The sequence below is a fragment of the Otolemur garnettii genome, unplaced genomic scaffold (genome assembly GCF_000181295.1).
Source record: "Otolemur garnettii isolate 467f Iridium unplaced genomic scaffold, OtoGar3 scaffold00171, whole genome shotgun sequence".
Lineage (NCBI taxonomy): Eukaryota > Metazoa > Chordata > Mammalia > Primates > Galagidae > Otolemur > Otolemur garnettii.
The window spans coordinates 3,578,513-3,588,254 of NW_003852566.1; positions in this window are offsets into that span (position 1 = coordinate 3,578,513).

The following is a 9,742-nucleotide window of genomic DNA, read 5'->3' on the forward strand; positions in this document are numbered from 1 at the left end:
TGGAGGTTGCTGTGAACTGTGATGCCACAGCACTCTACCCAGGGTGACAGCTTGAGACTCTGTCAAAAAAAAGAACTCCCGCCTGGGACATCTGCCCCAAAGGCAGAAATTATAGCACTCAAGCATCTAGAATAAGTAAAGATAAGACAGTCACCACTTACACTGATTCAAAGTATGCTTTTTAGCCCTGCATGTGCATGCTTTGTTGTATAGAGGAAAAGGACTATTAAACTCAGCTGATAAACAAATAAGGTATCACCAAGAGATATAAACTTACTGGAGGCTGTGTGGAAACCTGGCAAGGTGGCAGTAATGCATTGCAAAGGGCACAAAAAGAGGCAAGGGCATGTTATTGTAAGGAATACTAAACTGATGCAGAAGCACTCTGGGTAGCAGCAAACCAATGTGTATTTCCAGCCCTACTACCTTGGGTCTCAAATGTAACACTGATACCGGATTTTTGATACTGAATTTCCAGGCTCTTGGTCTCGGTGATTCGAAGAATGAAGCAACGGACCACAGGATAGGTTTTATTCAACAGGTATAAGTGTTTGGCTCTCACAACAAGCCAAACCTCCTTGCAGAGTAGGACCAGTAGTAAGATAGGTTTATATACAAGTGTTACAGCTCTTACAAAGGGGCAACCTCTTTGCAAGTGTTTATAGCTCTTATAAAGGGGCAAATCTCATAGAGCAGGATACAAGTGTTACAGAGCCAAACCTCTTTGTCTGCTCTTTCTCCTAAGATCGGCACTTGGGCTCTTTACTTAGGGGCTTATATAGGGGCAGTTGTCCAATGAGCTTTTGGGTCTTGAAAACAGACTAATCATGAGTAGGTTTTGAAAACGGACCAATCAGGGATGCACTGGAGGAATTGCCAGAAGTCCACATGAGGAGACAGCATGGCGCCAGTGTCTTCCCCCACTTGCCTCTGGTTCTTTTGGCTACTGGAGCCTCTGTTGGGGGAGGGAAGCTCCCCCCACTTGCCTACGCTCCAGCTTGCTGGTTCCTCTGCCGGCTCTGCCAACACTGCCAAGACAGAGGCAGCAGGTCCTCCAGCCCCACTTGGCTGAGCTGGCAGGGGTGCCACTTGTCCGGTATCAACACCAGTATACAGTAAAAAAGAATTGGAGTGGTTAGCACAAGAGCAAGCATTTGCCATAGTTGATGGTTGGATGTGTTTACCAGATGGAAGAATAGTTGTGCCAGAATTATTGGGAACTACTGTAATGTAGGCTGCGCATGAATCCACCCATCTAGGACAATTACTAGAAAGTATTTCTATATAAAACATCTAGCAAGCCTGGCAAAAATGGTTAGTCAAAGATGTGTCGTCTGTAGCCAATTTAATGCCAAACAACGTCCATCTGCCACCAGGTGTTCAAAGTATAAGAACTACACCCTTTGAAAACATTCAAGTAGACTTTTCTGAAATGCCTCCAAGCAGAGGAAATAAGTATCTGCTGATATAACTCAAGCTTTTCCTACTCGAAGTGAAAAGGCCAAAGAAGCCACATGTTTTCTACTTAGAGAAATCATCCCTAAATATGGCCTGCCTCTGTACATAGGCAGTGCTGAGCTGAGGGACCTGCTTATGTGGCTCCATCTCTGAAATGGAAAGGTACGATACAACCCCCCATGTATTCCACAGCCTCTCTGCTGTGGGGAGACCAAATTTATTTGCCCTACCCCACTGTTTGGACAGAATCTTAAGGTTAAGTTAAATACCTGGCTCTCTTTTTTTTTTTTTTGAGACAGAGCCTCAAGCTGTCCCCCTGGGTAGAGTGCTGTAGAACCACAGCTCACAGCAACCTCCAACTCCTGGGCTCAAGCGAGTCTCCTGCCTCAGCCTCCCAAGTAGCTGGGACCACAGGTGCCCGCCACAACGCCTGGCTATTTTTTGGTTGCAGCCATCATTGTTGTTTGGTGGGCCCGGGCTGGATTCGAACCCACCACCTTAGGTGTATGTGGCTGGCGCCTTAGCCACTTGAGCCACAGGCACCGAGCCAAATACCTGGCTCTTTTAACATTGCAGGTTTTTGAAGAAGCTTAACTGAGACTTTGTATACAATTTTCTTTTTCCTAAATTTGGAGTTAAAAATAAAAGGAACCAGTAAGTAGGGGAGAGAGAGATGTGTAGAAAGACATAGGTATGAAGACTTTTGATGAGGAAGGATAAAAGAAAAGAGAATAATTTTGTATAGGAAAGAATCTTGTATGAAAACATTTTGTCTTAAAGTAACTGGTCATTTTAAGAAAGAAAATTTAAGATGAAAAAGAGGAGTTTATTTTATTTATTTATTTATTTATTTATTTTTAAGTACTTTATCACCCTTGGTAGAGTGCTGTGGAGTCACAGCTCACAACAACCTCCAACTTCTGGGCTTAGGTGATTCTCTTGCCTCAGCATCCTGAGTAGCTGGGACTACAGGTGCCTGCCACAATACCTGGCTATTTTTTGTTGTTGCATGAGGCTGCTGGCACATGTCTCAACTCGTGTGTGAAACCAGCCAGTAACAAGGAGTGTATAGTCCAATGATACCCAGAGCATCCCTATAGCCTTCCCCTGAGAAAACAGACTACAGCTCTGTCCCTGTCACAGGGACTGGTGGAGACCAGGGAGCTGACTGGTCTACGCACGGTAGAAGCTTGAGGATGAGCAGCAGCAGCATGGGACTGATTCTTTGGACTTTTCCACCTTTCTTCTTTAATCTTAGGTGTAAGAGGTGGTGAAGGTTGTTAAAAATGTATCCAAGAGGTAACCCAAACTAGACAAACTGTCAAAACTGTGTTACTGAATATTCTTCTTAGCAAAGTATCTCAAGAATGGAAGAACGCGTATCCAATATACTCAGCTCTACTATGAAACTAATTTATAGCTTTCATACGAAAGCTATGACCCAATTATAGCCCAAGAATATGGGGAAAGAGGAGAGGGGAGGATGGGTGGAGGGAGGGTGATTGGTGGAACCACGCCTATGGTTCATCTTACAAGGGTACATGTGAAACTTTCTAAATGTAGAATATAACTGTCTTAACACAATAACTAAGAAAATGACATGAAGGCTATGTTCACCAGTTTGGTGAAAATATTTCAGATTGTATATAGAACCAGCACACTGTACCCCATGACTGCATTAATGTACACAGCTATGATTTAATTAAAAAAAGAAAAGACAAACAAACAAAAAAACTTGGAGAATAGCTTTAATAAAGGCATAGATTCTGTATTCTAAGAAAAAAACAACCGTGTTACTGGTTTACTCTTATTATGAGTGTACAGGAAAGCCTGAAGGAACTTGCATATATAACACCCAAAATGAGGTATGTGTGCCCCCAGTGGGCCTACTGTTTCCTACAGTCCTTCGGAATCCCCAGAGCAGACTGAATTTGCTCTAACATGAATTATAACAGAAGGAATACCTAAATAAGTTAATTGAAGATATGACTGAAAGTATAACTAAAATAGCTCATGTACCTATACACGTGTGGAATGAATTTAACCCAGATTCTTTATTTGGTGGATGTTTTTCTACGCTAGAAGGATTTAAAACTATAATTATAGGTTTTCTTTTTACAATTGGAGGACATTTGCTTTTGCTTTGCTTATTACCTATCTTTGTTCAATTTCTCAAAGGTATAGTCTCTGCAATTGTGATAAAAGAGAACACAGGCAAAGTGTTCATGTCTCAACGATTATCAAGTAGCTATGGACATGATAATGGAGGGAGATGAGGCCTGTTCCTGATTGGTGGGGTCTCAAAGGTGTTGGGGTCCCGCCCTGGGAACAGGGTCCACTGAGACCTGTGGAAATTGGCAATGATCAACTGAAGAATCATAAAGTTAGAAACAGTGGTAAAGAAAGGGACATGAGGCACAGAGTAGAATTAAAAGTGGGAACTCAGGCGTCCATTACCCATCTTGTGGGCTTTTGGCAATGGCTCAGAGTGTTTGCCCCACTCTGATCTTATTGAAATCTATTTGCCCAGAGGGTACGATGAGGGCGAGAGCAAAGATGCCAGCAGTTTCTGAGTGAGCATATCAGCTCCTATTGTTATTAGTATTAATCTTAAGGGTAGCTTTCAGAAATCTGAAATCTGAGCCTTGTATTGGGAGAGCCTCCTGAGATCACACACAGATATCTAGGGAGGTGTTAAACTCCACTAGTTCTCCTTGGAGTAAAATGCCACAGATATTAATTTCCTCTGAGGAATGGGAGGGAGGCATTTTCCTCCCATCACCACCACAGAGGATCTTGGTCTGTGATGAGGGGGTGTAAGCTCTTCTGCCCCTATCTCAGGGCTCTGGTAAATGCAAATCTCCACAATGGGTATCTGCTTTGCCTGTTTAATGGGCAGGAAATGCCCTAGAAGATGTATCTTTTGCTAAGACTTACCACAGTCTCTTCTATGGCCATTATTTTCCTCGGAGTGTTCACAGACCCAGTAGGGTGTTTGTAAGCTGTTATCTCCAGCAGGCTAGAATTTCAGAAAAGGTAGGAAGCTTGCTAGCAATGGCTAACTTAAATGTAAACCAGCTGACTTTTCCTTGTTCCAACTCACTAAGCTAACTTTTTAATTATTCTCTTTTTCTGACGGTGCTTTCCTTTGCTAAGAATGGAGTCTTCAGTCCCCATTCTCCAAGCACAAAGAGGGGAATGAGGAAGAAGAAATAAATCATGTACTTCTTAATGACCCCGAGAAAGCAGTAGGCAGCTGCAGGACTCCTCCCCTCTAAAGATAAGAACAAACTCTACGCTGAGCTGAAATAACCTTGAATAGCAAAAGACAAAAAAGACTCTGCAACTAATAACAATGCCCTGGTTTCTAACATCTGTAGCTATAACTTATGTAGCTGATATTGAACTGAAGGAAAAAAAGAACCTGGAAAAAAACTGTTTCCTGGAACTCAGCAGTTCACACCTCGGGGCATCTGAATTCTCACTGGCAATTAAAGGTCCTTCCCCTGTATTGTTGGTATAAGTGTCTGTTTTAATTCACCATTTTCCTGCAACACAGAGAGAAAGCCACAGGGGAGTGGAGAAGTTTAGGTAAGCTTTATTGAAAGGGACATCAACCCACCTGGGCAATGCAAAGATATCGTCTGCACCTGGGGGAAGTTAGAGACTCCTTTCATATTGGAACATAGTGGGGTGGGCAAATTCTACAGCCTGCCTGGAAAGTTAGGGTCTCTAGGTGGGAACTTATCAGGGGGTAGGCTAGCCAGATCTTGTCTTTGCTTTAGGAGAGTAGATGGAATAAGAGCAGAGAGGGCTTGTGTGTGCCTGTGTTAGGCCCCCCAACAGTTACCATCTTTCTTCTACAGCTGAACTACAAACTAGGTGCACAGCTAAGCAGAAGTTTTTGTGGAGTGAAACGCTTAAGCCCCCTCCTATCGACTGAAAGAACTCACTCTTAACCAAGAGACTCTCCCTCCTCTCCCCCCAAAAAATCCTCTTAAAGCTGAGTTGCAGCTATATGGAAAAGGGAGGTCAGATGCCTAATTATGCCCTGTTCCTTTTGGAGTTATCATTTGTTAACAATTAGATACAAAATCATTAACAGGTTTAGGTCATCCATAAATAGATCACTTGAGTCTTGGTATATGTCCCGAGGAGCTTGTCTCTGGTTATCAGACAAGTCATAATACAAAGCTTTATTTCTTGAACAAACTATAAATCAAAAGATCTTTAAACCGACCTCCAAGCCCTCACTTGGACATATCCTGCCTTTTCTGGCCAGACCAATGTATGACTTTACTTGTAATTCTTATTGCCCCAAACTGTAATTAATTCAACTGCGGGAGGATTGGGGGGGGGGCTCTCTGGGCTATGATCGCACATAGAGGCTCAGAATAAACTCCTTTGAATTATTTTAGAGATTGGGCTCGTTTCCCGTGACATGGCTGGGGTTTGGTTTGAACCCACCACCTCCGGCAAATGGGGCCGGTGCCTTACTCCTTTGAGCCACAGGTGCTGCCAGACACTTTTAAAAAAAAAACAACAGAGTCTTACTTTATCGCCCTCAGTAGAGTGCCGGGGCATCACAGCTCACAGCAACCCCAGCTCTTGGGCTTAGCCGATTCTCTTGCCTCAGCCTCCCGAGTTGCTGGGACTACAAGCGCCTGCCACAAAGCCCGGCTATTTTTTTTGGTTGCAGGATGGCAGGGGCCGGGTTCGCACCCGTCTCGGTATGTGGGGCAGAAGCCCTACTCGCTGAGCCACAGGCACCGCCCCTCACCCTCCCCATGACACTTTTAACCTAAAGGATTTCATCACAGCAATCACAAGCAAATGGAGCTAATCATGTTAACTCTCCCTTCCACTGCTACAGACGTAGACATCATGGTAAGCTATTTTATCAAACTACCGTGAAGAAGTCAACTTTAACACCCAAGTAACGTTAAGAGCACGGTCCTAAGAGCCCTGAGGACGTCACGTGAGACTAGGCCCCACGGGGACGTGGGTTTGCGCACGCGTGGAGTGTATATGACTGCGCGTGCGCGGACGCCGAGGCAGGCGCCCCAAACAGGGTTCCCTCCAAGGCCGGCTGTAAAGGAGCGCCGAAATGTCGTAAAAGGGCCGCAAGTAGCCGCGCTCGGGCAGAGGGCTGTGAACCCACTTTGGACTCCGTCTTCTCTGCGAAAAGTTCGAGGAACCTGTTGCTAGTTGTATTGCTAGCGACAGTTAGGGTACCGCGGAGCTCAGCCCCACGCCACCAGGCACTCTCGGTCGTCACCCCGACGCGGGCCAAGGACGGGAAGGCGGCGTTATGCGACCCGTGGAGGCAGACGAGGCGCGGGAGCCCGAGGACGACCTGGGCGGTCTCCTGAGACCCACGGTGCGCGCGGGCCGCGAAGACCTCGCCTCCCTTGAGCGTGAGCACGTGCGGGCTCGCTGCAGGGCCCGCAGGAAGCTGAGGGAGATCGAGAGCCTGCTGGACGAGATCAGGAGCGAGTTGGAGGCCTCGGAGGAGAGCGCCCGGGATACCGAGCTCACTGCGCGCACGGAGGCAGAGGAGAGAGTGGTGAAGCTGTGCGCCAAGGTGGAGAGAAAGGCCGTGGAGGCAGCGCGCATGGGCAGGAGGATCGTGGAGCTCCACCAGCAGATAGACGGCTGCGAGTGTCGCTGAGCAGCTGGGGAACTTGCGGTCCCGCCCCGCCTCCTGGGTGGGAGGTGGCTGAGAGCAGTTAGTAAAGTTCGGGATGGAGGGCATCAGCGCTGGGCAGAAGGGAGCGCAGAACCTTGCGTAGCTGTTCGCATAGATAATTTCACTCTTTCTACATTGCTGATTAGAAGAATAATTCTTTATGTTGTTGTGTCAAGACCACGCATAATAAAGTATTGGCAGGATGTAGACTTGCTCAGTAACAGGGGGAGGGATAAAGTCTAAAACATAAGTACATACTACAAATGTGTGATTGTTAATGAGAAGGGAGCATTTCAGATGACCTTACTGCAGGTTGTACCATTGTGCACGGGTGGGTGAGACTCTTAGACTCAAAACTTATGTTGTGGTGATTGAATTTCCATCACATGTACTTCAGGTTGCTGACAGACTGTTCAGCTGATGAGGAGGTCTGGCTGGTTGGAAAGGCTGAAACCAAGGGAGTCTTTTGTTTTGTTTCCCCTATTTTTCTATCTGTATTTTCACAGTAAGCACTAAATTTCCTGTACCATCCTGGTGGTTGATTTCAGTTTTAGATCGTCATTTGTGTTGATTACTAGGTGCATTCAGTTTGGAAAGGACATGTTTTTTAATTAAATACCATGAAGGAATATTACTGTTATGTAGTCATATTTGTTACTGTGATATTATTGTAAAGTTTAGGAGTATATTCTTGTGCTTTGCTATTTTTTCTTTTATGCTTCTGGAATTTGGGACTCATGAAACACTTGAGGTTAGAGTCCTGCAAAGAAGAAGACATTACTAGGCTGCAGCTGCCAAACCAAGTACCTAAACACCAGTCGAATTGTGGATATAACTACCTTGAACAAGACTGAGAAAGCCCAGAGGACAGTTGGTCATGGAGAATGGTGGTGTACAAATTTTGGGGCCTCTGCAATCTAGATCAAAGGAGAGCTTTTTTCTTTATGCAGTATTTTTTTTCTCCTCAAAATGTAACTCTTGTGTCATATTAACTGTAACGAGTCTTGTGAGCCACCTAGAATTGGAATGAGTTCTAGGTGTACTTGCTGACTTGGGGCAAACTTTGTTATAATACAGTCTCTGCCACAAATGCATGTGACCTCTTCAGGGGCCAGGAGGGGCTGGGAAAGATCATGGGGTCACCAAATTGATAGGTGCCATCTTCCAGACTTACACAATATCCAGCCTACACTTTCAGAGCCCAGACCTCACAGGAATTAAGATCAGAGCTCTAACATGTTATTAAAAGGTTCATTTGCTTGTAAAAATAAATACGGAAAGCCAGTCTTTATTATAGAATATTTGTGCAAATGACCAAAGCTATTGATTTGGCCAAGAAAAGGTGAGGTAAATAAATGTTTTTCAGAATGAAAGTTTCTCCTTGATTGTGGTTATTGTAAAACAGAGGTGAATTGCTTCTGAATTAGGAGGTATTCAGAGGCTGTAGCCAGGAAGAAGGTTTGATCTGAAGGTGGGGTGAGGAAAAAAGCAGATTTCAGAGCAGGAAGGGGCATCATGAGGCATATGGTTTGGTCCTGGCTTTCAGAGAGCTGATATTCAGTTACTTAGTATTCCCTGTGACTACAGAGCTTTAGACTATGCTAGGCACTAGGAGTTTCTCAGAGGATCCTGTGGTCTATAAACATATAATTACCATGTGGTACCCCCGCCCCACACACACAATGCTGGTCTTTGATTTGACATGTAAGTTTAGCTACAGATGCTGAGGCTGTATCCTTGGACAAAGTGCTTGTACCATTGGGTCTGATATTCAAAAGATGCTTAGAACAGTGTCTGGCCATAGTTAAGTGCTATGTAAGTATTGGTTGGGTTAAGTAAATAATTCTCCAATGAGGGAAGCAGAAAAAATTATATATATATCAATCAGATAGTGGTAAATTGGGTGGAGAAAACAAGGAAATGGGGACAGGATGTGGGGGGCAGGGCTTTTTTTTTTTTTTTCTTTTTGAGACAGGGTCTCACTGTGTTTCCCTGGGTAGAGTGCTATGGTGTCACAGCTCATAGCAACCTCAAACTATTGGGTTCAAGTGATTTTCTTGCCTCAGCCTCCCGAGTAGCTGGGACTATAGGTGCCTGCCACAACTTCTGCATATTTTTTGGTTGCATTTGTCATTGTTGCATGGCAGGCCTGGGCTGGGCTCAAACATGCCAGCTTCAGTGTATGTGGCTGGCACCCTACTCACTGAGCTATGGGTGCCAAGCCAGAACTTGCTGTTTTATTTGAATTGTTGGGTGACCATCTGACATGATGTGGATGAGTACCAGTGTATGGAATGAACTCAGGCATCTAGGGAAAGGGTCTTCCAGCCACATGCAACAACCAGCTCAAAGAGGTGAGGGTAGCAGGAGGCCCAAGTATAAGGAGGTCAAAGGAAATTACTGGGACTACAATGATGTGGGTGGAGGGTTTCCAGGAGCAGAGTGACAGGAGCTGACCATCTGGGAAGAGGCAGCAGTGATTGATTGCTGCACTGAGACCTGACAGCGACTGTGACCACAGAGCAAGGACAAGAGTGGGGAACAACCATGGTGATGGTGTGAATTGGGATGGGAAGATGCTATGGGCCACTGTGG